The sequence below is a fragment of the Cavia porcellus genome, unplaced genomic scaffold (genome assembly GCF_034190915.1).
Source record: "Cavia porcellus strain 051 isolate PalLab524CR breed Dunkin Hartley unplaced genomic scaffold, mCavPor4.1 scaffold_20, whole genome shotgun sequence".
In the NCBI taxonomy this organism is placed as follows: Eukaryota; Metazoa; Chordata; class Mammalia; order Rodentia; family Caviidae; genus Cavia; species Cavia porcellus.
The window spans coordinates 44,258,171-44,277,341 of NW_026947503.1; the positions used below are offsets into that span (position 1 = coordinate 44,258,171).

Here is a 19,171-nt window from a genome sequence, read left to right on the forward strand (position 1 = left end):
AATCATCTTTTTATGTCTTTATTTTCCATATGTTCATCTCCTTCAGTAGATTGCTCAAATTTCCAGGTCATTTGTTAATCATCTGTTTTCTTATTTGTAAATTTGAGAGTAATTTATATATTTTGGATGCAAACACTTTGTTATATATATGGAATGACTATTTTATACCAGTTGGTGACTAGTCTATTTTACTTTCCAGGTATCATATATATACCAGGAAGTGTTGCATTGTTTTATAATTTAATGATTATAAGTAAATGTTCATATTTGTGCTATGATTATGTTCAATGTTAGAACATTTTTAACATCTCAGAAAGAACTCTTTTCATAATTTATTTATAATTAGCTTACATTTCAATTCCTCTACTTAATGCTACTATGAAGTCATTTTCTATTTCTGTAGATTTGGCTATCTTGTAAATTCCATGTATCCAAATCAGACAATATGTATTACTTTCATCAAGATTGTTTCACATAAGATAATGTTTTTAACATTTATTTATGCTGTACCATATGTTATCACTTTTATTGCCAAATAATATTCTATTGTCTCGATATATTGCTTTTTCTTATTCATTAATTGGCAGACATTTGGATTAATTTTGATGATACAATAAATAATGTCGTTACAATCACCCATAAGAACACATGTAGAAATATTTTATTTCTCTTGGCAAGATACCTAGGTACAAAATGACTAAGTTGTACAGTATCTTCCTGTTTAAAATCTGTGTTGTCGAACTATCATCTAGAGGGACTATCATTTTTCAACCAAACCAGCAATGAGTGAGGGTACCTCATTTGCTAAATCCTTGCTAATGCTTGTCTACTCTGTTGTGTTTTTTTTTTTTTTTAATTTAAATGTGTTCAGTATAATCTCATTGTCCCTTTAATACCATCTCTGTTATGGCTGAAACTGTCAATTTTTATTTTTAAACTTCCAATATAATTTTGTTTCCTATGAAACATTTTTTTAATTACAATTTACTGAAAATTTTCTTATGGCTTGTTTACTTAGTCATGATATGTTTAACTATTTACACTTGAGAAAGAATGTTATATTTTCTGTTATGTGGAGTTTTATGAAAATTTGGTTAAATCTGGTTGGTAGACACATTCATTTCTTCTATATTCTTGCAGGTTTTCTGTTGACTAGTTTTCCGTACTATTGATCCATGTTAAAGTCTTCAATTATGTATTTTATGTTTTTCTGTTTCTCTACATAATTCCAAGTTTTGCTTTATATATTTTGAAACTATTGGTAAGTGCATACCTATTGGTATTACTATAACTGTTTGTAGATGTTATTTTTTTGTTAGTACAGAATATTTCTCTTTAGATTTGGTAATTTGCTTTGCTCCAAACAATATATCAATTATTAATATATGAACTGTAGCTATCTTTTAAATACAATAACACCTTCCCACAATTTACAGAAAATACATTATATCTAGCATATGCTAAAAACTGAAGATAGTATACAATTCTATATATACTATGTTTTCCTATATACACAATTTCTGATGAAGTTTAATTTAATAATTCAGTATAATAATTAGTAACAATAATAAAAAAGTGGAAAATTTTAGTAATGAGTTTTAATAAAAATTACTTAAACACTGACTCATTATTCATTCCTGAAATTTTCACTTCACAATTTTTGACTGTGATTTTTCCTGCAAATCATTGTAAATAAACTACATATAAAAGCTACTGAGATGTTACTCTTCCACTTTCACAGTTTACCTTTTTTTATTCTTTTATATTACATGTTTTTCCATCTCACCTACCTATATAATGATACCTTTGTAGATATTTTTAAACAGACCACAGCTTGTTCATATTTTTAATCAAAAAAATATTATCCTCTGATAGCAATGCTTAAATAATTGACATTAAGTGGAATTATTAAGTTGTCTGGATTTCAAATTGCAGTTTTGTTGTTAATTTTCTATTTTTGCATTTTTGTTATTTGGCCTACTTTTCACATTTTAGAACATATTTCGTTTTTGCTATATCTCTATGTTTTTAGCTTTTTTTCTAGGTAATAGAATATTTTTAACTTGAAGTCTTTTTCACATCAGGATTTTACCTCTAAATGCATTGTGTAGAAAGCCAGTCACTACACAAATCCCTTTTCTGTTACAGTTCACACTGAAATAGTCTTACTTATAGTAGATGAAATTTTTCAAACAACTTAATACATTTTGGTTTCATTCACTGCACACTTCTTAAAGTGTTTGGTGTCTATAATATTTACTCATTTACCATTGAAGCTCTGCACCCTTCATTTCTGATGTTTTCTGTTACCATGCTCCTTTTTTCTGAAAACATGGTTTATCTACCTTAATGACTGTGTATAGAAAATATTTTGTCCCAGATAAAGAATATATTGTTTTGCCCTCACTACCTTGGGTATTTTTCTTGTGTTCTTACTTTTCAGCAGTTTTATCTGGGGTGACTTGGTAATGATCAAACATTTTATGTCACACACATTCTTTTCTTCTCTAGATTTGTAACAACTTAAATGTTAAGGCTGTTGATAAGATCCCCAAAGGATACTGAGTCTTTATTTTTTATTTTTTTCTCTGTGATTTAAATTGTATAACTTATATTGGTCTATTTTCAATTTAAATCATTATTTCCTTTACCATCTCCATTCTGTTGCTGTCAGTCCAATGATTAATTAATTGTCATTTTTAATTTACTTCTTCATTCTACAATTACCATATTGTTCTGTTCTACATCTGCTAAATGTTGTACTGATTGTTTGTTTCATTCCATTTATTTTCAAAATCTTCATCTCTCACTGTGGGAGGAATTTTAATAATAAACAATTAATGTTTATCACATAATTCTGATACTTGTGTTATCTTCATATTAACATCTGTTACCATGTCACATGAGACTTAAGATTTTTCCTGCTTCTGTGTACCAGATATATTTTGATTCTATCCTGGCCATTTTGATTATTACACTATGAGAATCTGAGTCTGATTTAAGTCCCTTCAATGATGCTGGTATCTTATTTGGCAGGTGATGATTCTCAAACACCATTTCATGCTGCTGGGATGTGATGGGGTTAATTTTCCAGTAGTTCTGGCCTCTAGCTATAGTTGAGTATAACCTTCCAGGATTCCAGAAAAGCCCTCTGGTACAGAGACACAGATATGAGGTCAGAAGTTGGAAGATGGCCAAAGTACTTTGAAATGGCAGAGTCTGTAGGATATAACAAGTTCTGACAGTGTCTGCTATGAGGTGACTTCATTTTGAGATATTAATCTACTTCCACCTTTATTTAGCTCCCAACCCTATGTCATTCAAGTGAATATATATATATATATATATATATATATATATATATATATAATTTATGCTTATTTCCTTTAGGAAAGGAAATATGGATGAATGAAAATCTATATGTCTTTCCAGATTTTGTGTCTTAAATGACTAAGACTTTTTAAAATTTATTTGAATGTATAAAAAACTGTCTCAGCAAGAAGAAATGGAAATGTGGGTTGAGAGAGAAACTCAAAAAAAAAAAAAAAAAAAGAACTCTGTAGCTCTCAGAAACAAAGAACACACATGAAGCAAAGCCCAGAGACAATGTTACCCTGAGAGCAGAGGCCTTTGCAGTTTTTTAAACCTTGAGTGTAAGGTAGAACATAGCCAGCTTTGAATGAGCCATTTAGATGTGAAACTTGTGTGAGTCCCTTATACAGGAAACATTTGAGATGCTTTTAAAATGGCTTAAAAGGGTATATTTATAGCAAGTCATTACGAGTATTCCTTTATTTGATTCAAAATTTCAATGCACTAAATAACAATATGTTTCAATATGCAAAAAATTCATATACTGAATTCCATAAAAACTAAACAATACTATATTAAAATCATCAGTTCAGTACCTAAAAGTAGGACAGAATATCAGATAACTAGAATACCTAAAACTGATATTACATTCTCTACATATGAGCTCTAAAATTTCTTCCTTATGAAGTTTTTATTTCATATTGAATTGCAACCCTTAAAAAACTTCCTAACAATGTGGAAAAAGCACCAACAGTATATTTCATTTTTCCTAAATTTAAAGAGAATGCCTTTGGTACTTCAGTACAAAGAATGAATAGAATGGTCCTTCTTCAGCTTAAAACAGTGGGGAAGTGGAGGAAATTTGTTCATTTAGATATTTTTATCAATAATAGATACTGAATTATACAGGCTTTTCTGCATGTTTAAATATGAATCTATGTGACTACATCATTTTCACCTATAATATGCTAAAGCATAAATTCTTTCTAAATATTTGGTTTATTTAAGGTGCTGATTTATTTTCTAAATTCATTAAAATTTTAGCCCTTATCGCTACTGATTCACAGGTTTGATTTATCATAGCCCAGAAAATGTAGCTTGTATGATAGAGATCACTAGTCATTTATTGCAATGTCACTTACTCTGTTTTTGAACTAGAAATACACACATATTTGAAATATAATTATACCTGAAATATACATACTCATCTATGCATATGTTCTATCAATAGATTATAAGGATGTGATGTATGTATATAGGTATGTGTACACATTTAGCTATGTGTACTATTTATGAATGGATGAGTATATAAATCAAGGTAGAAGAGAGAGGAAGAGAAATAGAAGTAGGAACTCTTGTTGTGACATCTATGAAATCATAGTTTATTCATTCCTTAATTCCATACCTTAATGCATTTATTGCTTCCTATTTATTCTTTCCTTGAGGTATATGCTAAAATTATCAATGGAAACAAAATTTGACAATCTTTTCTTTAATATTTTATCAATCTTCACTTTCTCTGTACTATACAATTTGAAATCTAGTGTTTTGCTTCCTGGAAAATCATTTCTTTTCTTTTCCTATAATTCTCATTGTCATTTTGCCTTAAAATTTCTATCATATTTTTATGTTTTGATTTATATATGCTACATTCTCAGTAATTTTCTTGGCTGCACACTTTAATTTACAAGTTCTCCATGTAGTTGACCTGTTTACAAAGTTTTTAATTTTATCTATAAATTACATCATACTAAATTCCATCTTGCCTGATTTATTTTTTCTTTGTGGTAATATATACTTTTGGACATGAATTTACATTTTTCTTTTTATTATTTCAATGATGGAAGAGGTTTATAAAATATTTTCAAACTTTACATATTTTTGTTTTATTTTATGTCATTACAGCAGATTTAAAGATGGTGAGCTTATTTAAGGTTTCAGCGCTGAAAAACTTTTTCTTCTATTATTTCTGTAATCATTGACAATGTCCTCATACATCCTGAAATGATTTTTCTCTCCCTGAAACTCCTCCCGTAATTTGAATGCCAGACCTCAATTTCAATTTTCTCTGGTATAGCAGTATCAATAATTTTCTGGTTTTTTGTTTTGTTTTGTTTTGTTTTGTTTTTGTATTGAGGAGTGAACTTGAGACCTTGTGCTTGCCAAGTGGGTACTTGTACCACTCAGCTAAACCTCAGCCCCTAGTTTCTGTTTTTAATTTATGTTTGTTGACTTCTTTGTGTACATTTAGGTCACTAATTTGGATCTTAACAATTACCCCCTATCTTAACATAAAGGATTGCTTAGTCAAAAGTCGTACTTTAGGTCTGGAAGCATAATTTCATGCTGTACCCGGAATGTTTATGGATTTTGTTTTATTAAATTTTATCTGACTCATATAAAAATTTTATTTCACCTGGTATTTGTTCCTTGTTTTCTGCCTTATGTATCTTGTATTACTCGTAGATGAAGGAGTGTTTTACTTTCTGTAGTCTGACTCAAGCCTGATTTTCCTGTCTCTAAGTTTTTTTTTTTTTTTTTTTTAATTTTACTAGTGTTGGAAGGCACAGGAGTCATGGTCGCCCTGAATTAGATGACTAGCTAGAAAATTCCTCACTTCCTTTTGAGACACAGAAAGAGAGTCTTTGCTCTGAGGTCTCTATTCTCCCACTTAAAAAAAAAAAAAAAAAAAGACAATTCTTTTATATTTGTCGTGGTCTAATGGAGCCCTGTCCACTGGAATCCACAGATTTCTGAAGGCTTACTTCTCAGAATCTGCTGTTCGGTGTTCTCCAACTCCATAAATTCTTGTACTAGTTGAGGCAAAAGAAATTATGGTTAGAACAAGGAAAGTTAGAACTAACAACTTTACTCAGAATGCATCTTTGAAGAATAAAGACCTAGAGAATTTGGAAGAAATTGTAAGAAAAACAGCACAATGGAGAATTATCATAAAAAGAGGATAAAGAAATTAGCAGAAAACCCAACAATAAATTTCAAATTATGTAACACAGTTAAAGCAAATATCTGTAAAATTTAAGGAAAATATTGTTTTACCATAAATATAATCACATAGATTTTTAACATGTGCCTTTCAGAAATAGAACAATCAGGAAAAAAGGGCATAGATAATCCTTACTTAAAGAGATAATTTTCAGAAATCCTAGTATTTCTTCTCATAACATACATGCACGGAGATTTTATTGATTCAGGAATATGAAAATTAGAAGGCAAAGGTTTAGAAAACTGTTCTACAAGCAATGAAGTGCTATTAGGATTTCATGAGAAGAAAAATTATGGTGGAGAGATTTAATTGAGCCTCCCTAGAGGCAGGGGAATCTATATTCTAAGTGAGTAGGCATTTATGTGTGTGGCTATAGATATTTGAATGCTTATATACCTTTGTGGATTACATTTAAAAGGGGGCCTAAGGGTGAGCATGCTGCATTGAGTTTCATCCTTCTGAGATTAGTGAGACAATTCATTCAAAGTAGCAGGATATTTTGAAAATTTTTATTGCCTGTTGAATAGAAGATGGAATTAATTATAATGTCAGATCATTGAAGGATTTCTTAAGGTTGCACAGGAGTTGAGAGAATGTCTTAAAACACTAATTTTGTTCCTTAATCTTGGCTTGTGTTTAAAGAAAACAGAACTCATAGTGAAGTATGTGTCTGCACAATTCTCACAAAAAATGTCATGCATACTCTCACACACACACACACACACACACACACACACACACATGCACACACTCACTGTCTGCATTCTCAGTCACACTCAGATTACTATGCAGAAGTCTGGCAATTTGGAGATTTCCAAGAAATGGCAGTATATTTACCCCAGTCCTGATGGAAGAATGCAACTACCGAATTAATCAAATCTATAGAGGAAAGTAAGTGAACTTGCCTAAAAGAATATAAAACTACAGGAGAATAAACACCTTATACCTACAAACAAAGATAAAGGAAAATTAAGCTAAGAGCTCATTATTTCTCAGCTCTGTGATTTAAAAAGGAAATTCTGAAATTCTCAGCATAGAACCCCCACGGGTTTCCTTATTAGAATGAAACAAATGGTAATAGCCTACCTTATTTTTGTCCTTGGAAGATAGAAGTGAGGAAAATCTTAATGAGTCTTAATTGTGGGTGATGGTGGCGAGAGGTGAGTTGCAGAGACCTTGTGTGTGAAGTTGTTCCTGGGCTACAAAACCCAACCATGAAAGCTAAAATTGAAGAGATTGTTTTTGTTTATTTTTGTCATTTAATTAGAAAGTAAGCAAATCTTATTTTACAGATGCAGAACCAAAATTTTCTCTAGTGAGTTGGAGGGGGATTATATTAGCTAAGATGTATAGCAATTTTTTTAGTATCTTTCTCCTTCAAATTCCAGAAGAAGAGGTCAAAATCTTCCAATGTTCTTTGAAATGTCAAAACTCAACTTTAATAACTCTGGCCTGATGCGGGACTACTCTGAATACCAAACGAGGCTAGAACTCTGCCAGTCAGGTTTGCTTCTGTCTGACTGAATGAACTCTCAAGGGCAAGCAAGCCACTCTGTTGGGGGTGGAGAATGTAATTTAGAACAGCTTACTGATTTAAGCTAACCAGAGAACAGGCATGCGAATTAGTGATTAATGTGAATTATTGAACAATCTTGAAAATTTTATTCTCGGATATCTATACAGAGTGAAAGTTAGGTGGACACAAAAAGGCATGTGCTTTGCCTAGCAGTTGCATGAACTGAGAGTGTAGCCATTGAGCAGTTGTTGACCAAAGCAAGCCTTCAGATTAAAATGACAGAAATCTAAATCTTTTTTAAATCTTTAGTGTTTTGAACATGTTATGGGATGAATTATTTATCTTGCAAAAGATTTATATGTTGAATTCTTAGATACTAATACCTCAGAATAGGTCTGTGTTTGGAAATAGGGTCTTTAAAGACATAAATGGTTTGAATATATATATTTAACCCTAATGCAGTAAAATTGGTGTCCTGATTTGAAAATTAAGATACACATATATATGCAGGTATGTTCATGTGATGAAACAGAGATGGCGATGTATGAGCTGAAGAGAGAGGCCACAGAAGGAAAAAAAAAATTCCACTGGTACCTTGGTCTCAGATTTCTAGACTTCAAAATTGTGAGACGCTAGTGTTGTATCGTTTAAACAAACCGGTTTATAGCACTTTGTTACCGCAGCCCATCATGGACTAAAAGTCGGGTGCATTGGGTGTCTCCATTCATAGGTTAAAACCTTAATCCCAACTGTGGCTTAATATGGAGGTGAAGGAGATGGATCTCGTAGGATTAGTGTTCTGAAAAGATTCCGGAAAGCTTGGACTTCTTTTCTGAGCACATAAAGAAGAAGCCATGAGAGAGCAGAACAAAATGGCCATCACCTACAGCCAAAAGATGAATCCTAACACAAAATCTATAGTGTTGACACCAATCCTGGACTCTTCTAAAAAAAATGAATTTTGGTTAAGACATTCATTGTATAGCATTTTCTTATGGCAACCTGAACAGACTAAAGTACAATCCTAGAAATATTTACAAGGTAAAAGTTATGTTTCCATGGAAAGAACTGTTCTAGTCTTCTTCCAATTATCAGAAACTAGAAATTATATAAATGAATTAATTAGATTTTATAGTAAAAAGAAAATTTAAACAGATAATTCATCATTAATTTTCATTTTTTGAGCAGTCATATATTTCTTTTGACAGTGAGTTCCAAAATTTTTTCCGAAATGTTCTTACCCTCAAGACTTACAGATTTGAGTTGAATTTTATTATTTTATGTATATTTAATTTTATTTCACATTTTCAACTCTTATTATTAATATTAATCTGTATTATAATTCATTTACATTTTCATGAACCTTTCAAAGCACTTGCAAGTTAGTTATCTCACCTATCTCTCTTTTATGCCTGGGAAACAGATGAAGAATAGAGCACACATGTGTTATGGTTTGAATAAATTTCTAAAAATTTGTTTATATTTATTAACTTTATTAGTACAGTTTAGATATACATAATGATCATACTCAACATTGGGAACAAGTACCTGTATATAGTATGTCTTAAGTCCCCATTTTTTTCCCATTCTCTTCCCCTCCTCTTAACCCTTCTTCCTCTCCTTACAAAGTTTTGCTTCCCTTTTATATTTTTTTCTTTTTTTCTGTTTCTTCTTCCCCATATTTCCATTCATTTCACTTGAGTATGGTCTCAAAGTCCATCTATCTAGCTATAAATGTCTCAAGTTTATCCTTGGTTATGGCTGAGTCGTACACCATGCAAAACAAAAATCTTTTTATTCACTCCTCAGTTTATTGGTATAAGGACTGTTTCCAAGACTTAGTTACTACAAACTGCTATATAAACATTACTACACATATATAACTGTGGTACAAAGTTTTTAATTCTTCTGGGAAAATACACAGAAAGGGAATATCTGGGTCAAATGAAACTTCTAGATTTTTTAGAAATCTCCACTCTGATTTCCACAGTGGTTGCACCAGTCTACACTCCCTTCAGCAGTGGAAGGTGTTTTACTTCCCCCACAACTTCTTTAGTATTTGTTATTTGTGCTTGATAATAGCCACTCTTTCTGGAGCGAGATGGAATCTCAGTATTGCTTTAGTTTGCATTTCTCAAATGATCAGTGTTGTTGAATAGTTTTTCATAAATTTGTTTGCTGTTTGTACAACTTCTGGGAAGTGTCTATTCACTTCAGATACCCATGTATGCACTAGGTTTTTTAATTTGGGAAGTGACATTTTTTAGTTCTTTATATATTCTGGATATTATTTCTTGGTTGAAGGAGTAACTGACTGTGACTGTTGGTGATTTCTTTTGCTGTGCAAAAGTTTTTCAGTATGATGAGATCCTTGTCGTTGATTCTTTGTAGTAATTCCTGTGCCATTAGGATTTTGTTCATGAAGTCTTTGCCTATACCTGTGTCTTCAAAAGTTCTGCCTGTTCTCTCTTCCAGCAAATTTAATGCTTCTATTACTATTTAGATGTCTGATCAAATTTGATTTTAGTTTAGTTCATGGTGATAGACAAGAGTCTAGTTTTAGTCTTTGGCATTATGGAAAGTCAGTTTTTCCAGTCTTGGAGGAATGGACTTTTCTTCTACAAAATTTAAGTGCTGCCAATGAGCTAGCTTTATAAAGTGAGGCCATAAAAAAGCTGACTAGGGCATGTGGCCTCAGATACCATGTTAATAAGATTAAGGGCCTTTTCAAAGAATCTTCCTCAAGCACCTAGCTAGCTTTTTTCTCAGACTATTATGGTTGATACATTGTGTCAACCTGAGAGGTTGAGAAACTTAACTAAATAACTCAAAAGTTCTCCATCCTGGTGTATAAAAAACACAGCTTTACCTCTCTAGGATTTCCTGCAGTGTCAGTTTGAGAAAGTCGCAAGTTTAACTAAGTGATTTAGCAGGGCACCAGGGTCCGTACTTTTTAAGCATCCTCTGCCTGTGCAAGAGGTGGGCATGGAGATAGTGTGGGTGCTACATCTGCCCAAGGGGCAAATCTGTTTAAAGTATAAAGGAAGAAAACAGGCTTGCTCTTCTCCATTTTTCTCTTTTTGGGTTTGCTGTCTTCTTCCTCCTTAAAATGTCCCCTTGTGCCATGCCATCCTGCCTTGGAACCAGCAAATTATGGACTGTAACCCCCACAGACTGTGAACTAAATAGATCTTTCTTTCTTTAATTTTGAGTGTCAAGTATCTTTTCCTACCAACAAGAAAAAAGTAACCAGGACACTGAATTTTCTGAGTTTTATTTTTTTGACCATATATAGGTGCTGCAGGAAGCCTCTAACCAGATACTGTTGGTTCCTTTGTCTTAGACTTTCCATCTTCAATAAATATCAGATAGTAAATTTGTGTTCTTTATAATAACCCAGCCTCAGGAATTTTTAATAGCAAAACAAAACAGACTAAGATGCTATTATAGTCACAGGTTGTGAGGATACCAATTAGAAAAAGGACACAGAATTTATAATATCATTTTACAATGGTCACCCAGAGTTAAACACAAGAAAGTGAAGGAAATTGTCCACAACACTAAAGACACATAATATTCAGCCAAGGACCTCGATCCCACAGCAATGTCCTGCATGAATCAAGATGAAAACGCAGAGACTGTAACAATGCCTCCCATGAACCTAACTGGAGGTCTAGAGCCCATGAGAAGGACTCACGCCAGTTTGTTCTAAGCATCTGTGCTGGGAATACCCAAAGGTCAGTGATGGAAACTAGGAAGTCCAGGCCAGCAGAGTGAAGGAGCTGTGCTGGTAGGTTGAGGGTTCTACACTGAAGCCCAGAAGTCACAGTCTAAACAAGGGCCAGGGTTGCCCTGAAAATCACCACAGCCATCCTCAATGACACGAATGTACCAAGCTCCTCTAACAATAAGAACAATCAACTACATGCCAGAAAACAAAAATGAAAAGCTTTTCCTGAAGATTAAACAGCACACATCTTCCCCTTCAGAACCAGGAAGTGATGTTTGATGCAAACACTAGAGCTCCCACAAAGTGAACCACAGTCACTCTCACCAACAAGGTCCTGAGCTCCACTGATGGTAATGGCTGAACTCATATTGGGAAGGCTAGCCACGATGGGCTCCCACAGGAGAACCAAACCCACAATGCCTAGCTCTTCTTCTCCATGCTGGCAACATTCAGCATAGAGATCATCTATGTTCAACACCATTCTGATTTAATTCAGCTGGTGTTAAGTTGATCACCAGTTGATCACAGGTGCCATGAGAAACTGACTTGTGTGTGTTAAACCACCTACACACAAAGCTGTTAAAGACAACAGGGATGTGGACCAACTGCCAGTCATACTCACATTGAAGAAGGAAGATGAAGGTTTTTCTCATGCCCATCAACTTTAGAATCTTTTTAGTATAGCCTTTTAAAATCATCACTAAAAACAACAAAAAAAAAGTAGAAAAAAAATGTAGAATCTAGCTTGCTGAAACCAAGCCCAAAATCATAAGAATGCTCCTTCTAGCCTTCTCCATGGGTAACCACTAGATTGACATATTGTTATCAAGAAAAAAATATAGATTATTGGTTCAACCACTGGTACAAATATTGCCTTGGAGATAAAAAGAGTTAATAAAATGTTTATTCTAAGTGACCTCTTTGTGGGAGAAGGCAGGCATTGTGAGAAGAAGAAATGATATATTCAGCAAACTTCCACATTAACTTCCTCAATTTCAAAGAATCCACACTGTCAAGAATTCACATTATTGGTCAAGCAGGGTGGGTATAGACCTGTTCTCAAGTATTTCACTATTTAGTAATAGGTGCACAATTACGACATTATCAGACGTAATTTGCTTTCCAAGTAACATTCAGCGCTTGCCTAGGACAAAATATTAATGTCCCCAGAATGTAAACCTTCAGCCTCTTATGGACTACTGATTGCACCCAAAATGAAAAAGAAAGAAGATATTAGGTAAGTATGTGTAGGTAGAAGGTTTAAGACCTGAGATTTCTGACTGTAATATGTGTCAGAGATTTCAAACTTAGTTTCCAATCAGTAAATAAAAATCAACTCATTCTGGACGAACATATCACCCACGTGTTCCATGAATAAGAAAAATGCTTTAGAAGACAATGCATATAGTTGAGAATAAAAGTCTTACAGTAAAACAAAAATTCCTCAAGGTAAGAATAAGTATTACACAGTGTAGTCTAAGTGAATATAGATAGCACAAATTTTAAATATGGATTACTGAGGAAATTCAGAATACCATGAAAGTGAACACTCTAAACCATCACAACAAAATTATAAGACAATGGTGAAAAAGCCAAGCATGGTTTGAATACCTCTATGTCGAACTATAGTGATGAATAAAGGTTAGAAATGTTCAGAATAACTACAGAGGTCCATTCGGATAGCTAACTTAGGGCAAAGTAATTCAGGGGTCTCTGCTTTTGTTAAACTGACTTGGGAATTCTGATGATGCAAAAGGATAGGAAGGGTTTTAGTAATTTAGAGATGCAAATAAGCAAGTGTGCCCCATGTGACTGCTCTTGACCATATTTCCTAGAACTCTGTTAGATAACTTGATGAAGAGCATTTCCACATTAATTCCAATTCATGGAAAAAAATGAAAAAATTAATCCAGAAATTGATTCTGGAGATGATGTGAACTTGTACTTTAGTTCATTTATGAAAAATATGACATAATATGAACAATGGCTAAAAATTTAAGTGACATTATAAAACATAATACATAATACTAAGGAATTATATTTAGAGAAAATATAAATTTACATTCAGAAAAAGCCAGATTCTTACCATCTGGATAATTTGACATAGGTATCCCAAATGAGAATAACAGGTATGATTTTATTTCTCCAAGTCTTTATTCCTGTGATGCTTTGTTCAGTCAGGACACATAATAAATTCACATATAATTTTTTTTCAAGTGCAGTGGGTCTCTGAAAACAAAGTTCCTTGCGTATACTTTGGGAATATGGGATAAAATCAAATAAGAAATGAAATAATTTAGTGCTACACTGGACTGGCAACCATTGACTGAGAGGTCAGATCTCAAATTTGAATGTCTAGAATAAATGAATTCGAACACATTTCTCAGAAGGCTTACTGAAAACAAAACAGGATGGAAACAGTGACAAGAGGAACAAAGGCCAAAAGAAATAAAATGTGGAGGTAAACTTTTATGATAATTTTATAGTCCTAAAGTCATCAAATTTCAGGTTTGACAGCAACCCCAAAGGCCACTCCTGCCAATCACTCATCTGATGCCTGAAAATCTTAATTTTGCTCTTCTACAGGGAGCATATTCTATGTTCAATGGTTCTACTCTCCCTCCATGGAAATCTCTAACTAGAAAATGTTTCTTTCCATAAAACCTTCTATCTCAATCTCCTCCTGAGGACCTATTTTTTTTTTACATGAGTCAATAATGACTTGTCTCATCTCTTTTATAATTTGTATATTTGAAATTCACTAACACACACATATGCACACACTAGTGAGAAGTGTTTCTATTTATGAATATATTAGTAACATTTGTCATTTTTTTAAATGCTATAGTTCTTCATCTCAGTTTACCTACCCTGAAATTCTAGTAGTAGCCTAATCTTTCTTAAAATGTGGACCTCAGATTTGGGCAATTACAATTGTTGGATGACTTTAAAATAGGGATAATTAAATCTTAGATTTAGTGTTTCACATGGGTGACTTTTCCCCAAAACCAACTCAAACTTTTTGGTAGCCTCTTCTGTGGAAATTCAATTGTACAAATGAAGTAAATTTACAACTCTTTGCAGAAAGTATTATTGACCTTATGCAATAATATTTTGTATCTCAATCTAATTCATAAGTGCAAGTTACCCAGCATACAGCCTTGTGTCAAATCATGAAAAACACATGGGGATGTGTTATACTTATAATCCTGCGCCTGTGCAAGAGGAGGGCACTGAGATGATGTGAGTGCTACACCTGCCCAAGGCCAGGTAGCCTGCATACAATACAAGGGAATTGAGTAAGGGCTGATTGTGATTCTTCAGAGGAGGTCTACTCTCCCCTTGGGGAGAGTAGCTTGGATATCACCTCTTGGCTTCTAGCACAGACTGTTCACCTTCCACCTGGGACTCTTCAGTCTTATGTCATAGACTTTTCAGCTTCCCAGCATAAATTCTTCAGCCTTCCATGGCAGACCTATCAGCCTCCTGATATGGACTTTCACAGAACACTACTGCGAGCTTCAGACCTTGGGTGGAACCCTTCAGCCTCTATTGTGTAAACACTTCATGCATGCTTCTTTATCTAACTCCGCACCTGACCATCATAAGCCAATCTTGTAGCTTCTCATGCATTAGTGTTATATCTGTTTTATAAGCCCTTCCTGATACAGACCACTTCCAAGATTTAGCTATTATGAATTGTGCTGCTATAAATATGCGGATCATTTTACTTCAAGAAGTTTTGGCTCTGTGAATTGACTTCACAGAGTAAGATAAAGGTAAATTTTCTATATCATAGGACCCCAGTGTAGAACTCTGGTCTGCAGAAAAAGGGGTTGTGGATTATACAGATCATGCAGGAATTAAGCAGCCTGTACATTTATTTTGGCCTTGAGAACTTCATCAATGAGTCATTTCAAAAGACCAAGACACTTTGATAACCTTTTTATCCTTGTCGTACAAGATTCCCTTAGACTCATTGAAATTACTGAACTCAAATCAGTGGCTCTGATCTATGTGTCACATTCATATCCAGTCCAGTTCAATCATTTCATTGATGCTGAAGCTTTCACACTAAGTGTTTCCCAGTGTCACGGTAAAAGGAATATGCCCAGAGCCAGACTGGAGAAGTAACCAGACAGATGGTCAGACACTGTAAATTCTACCTACCCAAGTCCTCAGATTCCTTCCTCTGTATGAAACCAAGAAATATATGTGAACATATTTCTTTAGTTTAAAAACTGTCACAAAGTGAGATCAGCTCACTGAGGCAAGCAGAGGAGGCTGCTTACAGCAATTCAAGCTCACATGTTCCTCGGGGTCTCTGGAAATACACTCATGTCAGCGTACTTATTTATTCTGATGATGGCCTTCTTCCCTCAATATAACAGTCTCAAGAATCTTTCACTAAATCCTTTTATAATGATACTGATTAGCAAAACATTGTATTTATTTTTGGATTAGATGACTTCTCCCAAATTTGGTTTTGTAATTGGTAGTCTAGGCCATGCTGGGATCTCCTAGTTACATATCTGAGTCAGTGGACAGTAAATGGCAGCTCAATGGGAGTTTGAAAACTCATGCAAAGAACCTGATACTGATGAGGTGATGTTTTGCATTGGAAAGGAACAGAGGGGCTGATTCTGATTATACTGGTGCTGGTAATTAAGTGGTATTTGGGAGTTACAGAGCTTCTTATGTTATATAAATTATTTCAAATACTTCTCTCCCAATATTTAGTTTTGTGCTGTTTTGCAATCAATTTCCTGATTTTTATAAACAAAATCTGACAAAAATAAGAATTCAAATTCTACCTTAAATTCAGAAGACCAAAATATTTTTGTCTTAATTTCCAAGTTATCAGTCAAAATATCAGACAACATTGAGAAAAAAGTTTTTGGTTCTTTTAGATAATAATAATAAATCTTATTTTTAAACGTGTGTCTCTTGAACTTCTATTTGCAATGAAATTTTTAGTATAAATTTGTGGATTTTTAAAAATAAAGCCTGCTGAGATTATAATTGAAGTTGCATTAAACATGTAAAATCAATTTTGGAAAAATTTACATATTGGGCATTTGATTCTTTCCAGTTATAAACAGTTTTCTTGGTATTTATTTATCTTAGTATTTCTCATCAATGTTTTATAGTTTTCATCAAAAATTGCACAATTGAATCATTAGGTATTTTTGATATTATTACAAATATCTTTCCTAAACTTTATGTTTCCAATTATTCTTTGACAAATATGCAGTACTATTATAGAGAGCTAATTTAGGTAGAAATATTGTAAGCAGTAAGACAGGGCTAGGCCCTCAAGGGTGTCAGTACGGAACATGAGAACACATTACAACTATGGCTACAGTCAAATCTATTGAAGGCTGGGCTACAAGATAAAGATAGAATAACCAGGCCTATATGCCTCCCCATGGGATAAGCCATAATTGAAGATTAGACTGTAATTGGTATCACCTGGTCCAATAAAATCTATACAGATATCAGTCACCCAGATGGGTGACCAGGACCTCCTAATCTATCGATTCCTGAAAAGATCCTTCTGTCCATGTACACTGACCTACTTCTCCATTGGACCAACCTAGACAGTTATGCTTATAATCTTATTGGTTGATCATAGTTTTCACCCACTTTGTACTCATCTCATAATTTGGCTCTAGAAAACTTCCTTTGAGAAGTGGGCTCATTAGCAACATACTTTTGAGTCCCTTCTGTCGCTCAGGAGCTATTCCTCTCAATAAATGTCCTACTTTTAACCTCCTAGGTTCCATCGAATTCATTCTTTGATTATGGAAAACACGGACTTGCATATCTGACGTCTATCAGGCTGGGAGTTATATTTTTTTTCTGCATCAATACAAGTGAAGATACTCTCTAAGAAGACCTCCAGAACTGCCTCAACAAATGGCAAGATGATGAGATAAATATGTTCAAATAAAAAAAGCATTTTGAGTAAAAATAATGATAATGTCTTTCTATAATAATTTTAAATTTAAAAATCACCATATATTTTGAATATACCATATATTTTGAATCACCATATATCTTGCCAGATGATCTTGCTAAATTCATTGGATCTATTAAGCTTTTATACTTGGCATTATCTATATAAGTAAGTACTTTCTGAAAATAAAGATCATTTTATTTCTGTTGTCATATCAATACATTCCTTATTAATTTTTTCACTACTTGTACTTTCTAGGGCATCCAAAATTTGAGTTAGAGTTACATAAACAAATATTCTTACTTTGTTTTACTTTATTTTATGGAGAAAGAATTTTTCAGTGTTAAGTAGTATGATAATAGCTAGGAGTCAATATTCAGTAGGACACCAGCTATAGTTCTGAATATTGTTTAAGAAAATTCTTACTTTGCTGATACCATTTTATCCTAAATGACTTCTGTCTGGGGCACATGATTCATTCTTTGCCTCTACTGAGATGACCACACAGTTTAATTGTACCATTAATATGGAAAGTTACCTTGAATAATTTTAATAATTTCTTATAACATTGCATTTCCATGTTACAAAAATCTAGACTATAATATGACATCATTTTATATATTTTAGACTATTTGTTAATATTTTCTTAAGGGTTTGGATTTCAAAAGTTTTGTTTTTTTATAATACTTTGACATCAGAGCAAGGCAGACCTCATTAGAGTTAACGGGTCTCATTTTTCTGAATTTTGGGTAAAGTGCCCTTTAAAAGTTGTGTTTAAACTGGGTGCTGTGGCCCATGACTATAATCCCAGCACTAGGGAGGCTGAGGCAGAAAGATCCGTCAGAGTTCAAGACCAGCCTGGGCTACAAAGTGAACTCATTGAACTGCATAGTGAGATCTTGTTTCAAAATAAGTTGCGCTCAACTTCTGAGGAAAGCTACATGAGCTTGGGATTTTTCTTTGAGGTTAGACATTTAACTGCAAATTCAATTTCTTTAATAGAAATAGGAATATAAAGTTTATTTCTTCTTCACTGAACTTCAGTAGTTTATTTCAAGTAAACTATTTCATCCAAGTAATCAAGTATACTGTCATAAAATTGATATTTCCTTCTACATCTTCAAAATCCATGTTATTACTTCTCATTTACTGTTCCTATCTATTATCAGGGGCTTTTTCCCTGACCATTTTGGACACAAGTTTACAATATCACTGATTCTTCTTTACAAAAACACAGTTTGTGTTCATTTAATTTTCTCCACTTTTTCTTCATTTGTTGGTATTTTTTTTAATTTTAGATGTTGTCATTAACTTCTCCTTGTTTTTGATCTAACTTTTTATTTGCTTGTTTCATGATCATTGATGTCAGATCTTTATTAACTCTTTAAACATTTACTGTATTGTTTTTATTACAACTATATTAATTGCTTCCATGCATTTTACATATTTTTTAATTTGATAGCCATTTTCAATATTATGTAGAGTTTCAGCTCTTGGTTAGAAAGATCCTGAAATCTTTAATCTTTCTCACTAAATGCAATTATAAAACATGTATAGAATGCACTCAACAGCTATTTAAGGATTCTCCAGTAAATACCAGCACGGACATTGAGAATGAGTAAAAACATTCATAATATCACAAGAATGAAA

General features: G+C 33.2%; 1 long non-coding RNA gene across 1 annotated transcript in view; it reads right to left on the reverse strand.

Moving 5' to 3' along the window:
- Positions 1 to 6,022: 6,022 nt before the first annotated feature.
- Positions 6,023 to 19,171, reverse strand: part of LOC134471791 (uncharacterized) — a 119,731-nt gene continuing 106,582 nt past the window's right edge. Inside the window, exons 5-6 of the long non-coding RNA XR_010041448.1 lie at positions 7,403 to 7,537; positions 6,023 to 6,125 (exon numbers count right to left, since the gene is read on the reverse strand). This is a non-coding gene — a long non-coding RNA (uncharacterized LOC134471791). The remainder of the gene's footprint in view (positions 6,126 to 7,402; positions 7,538 to 19,171) is intronic.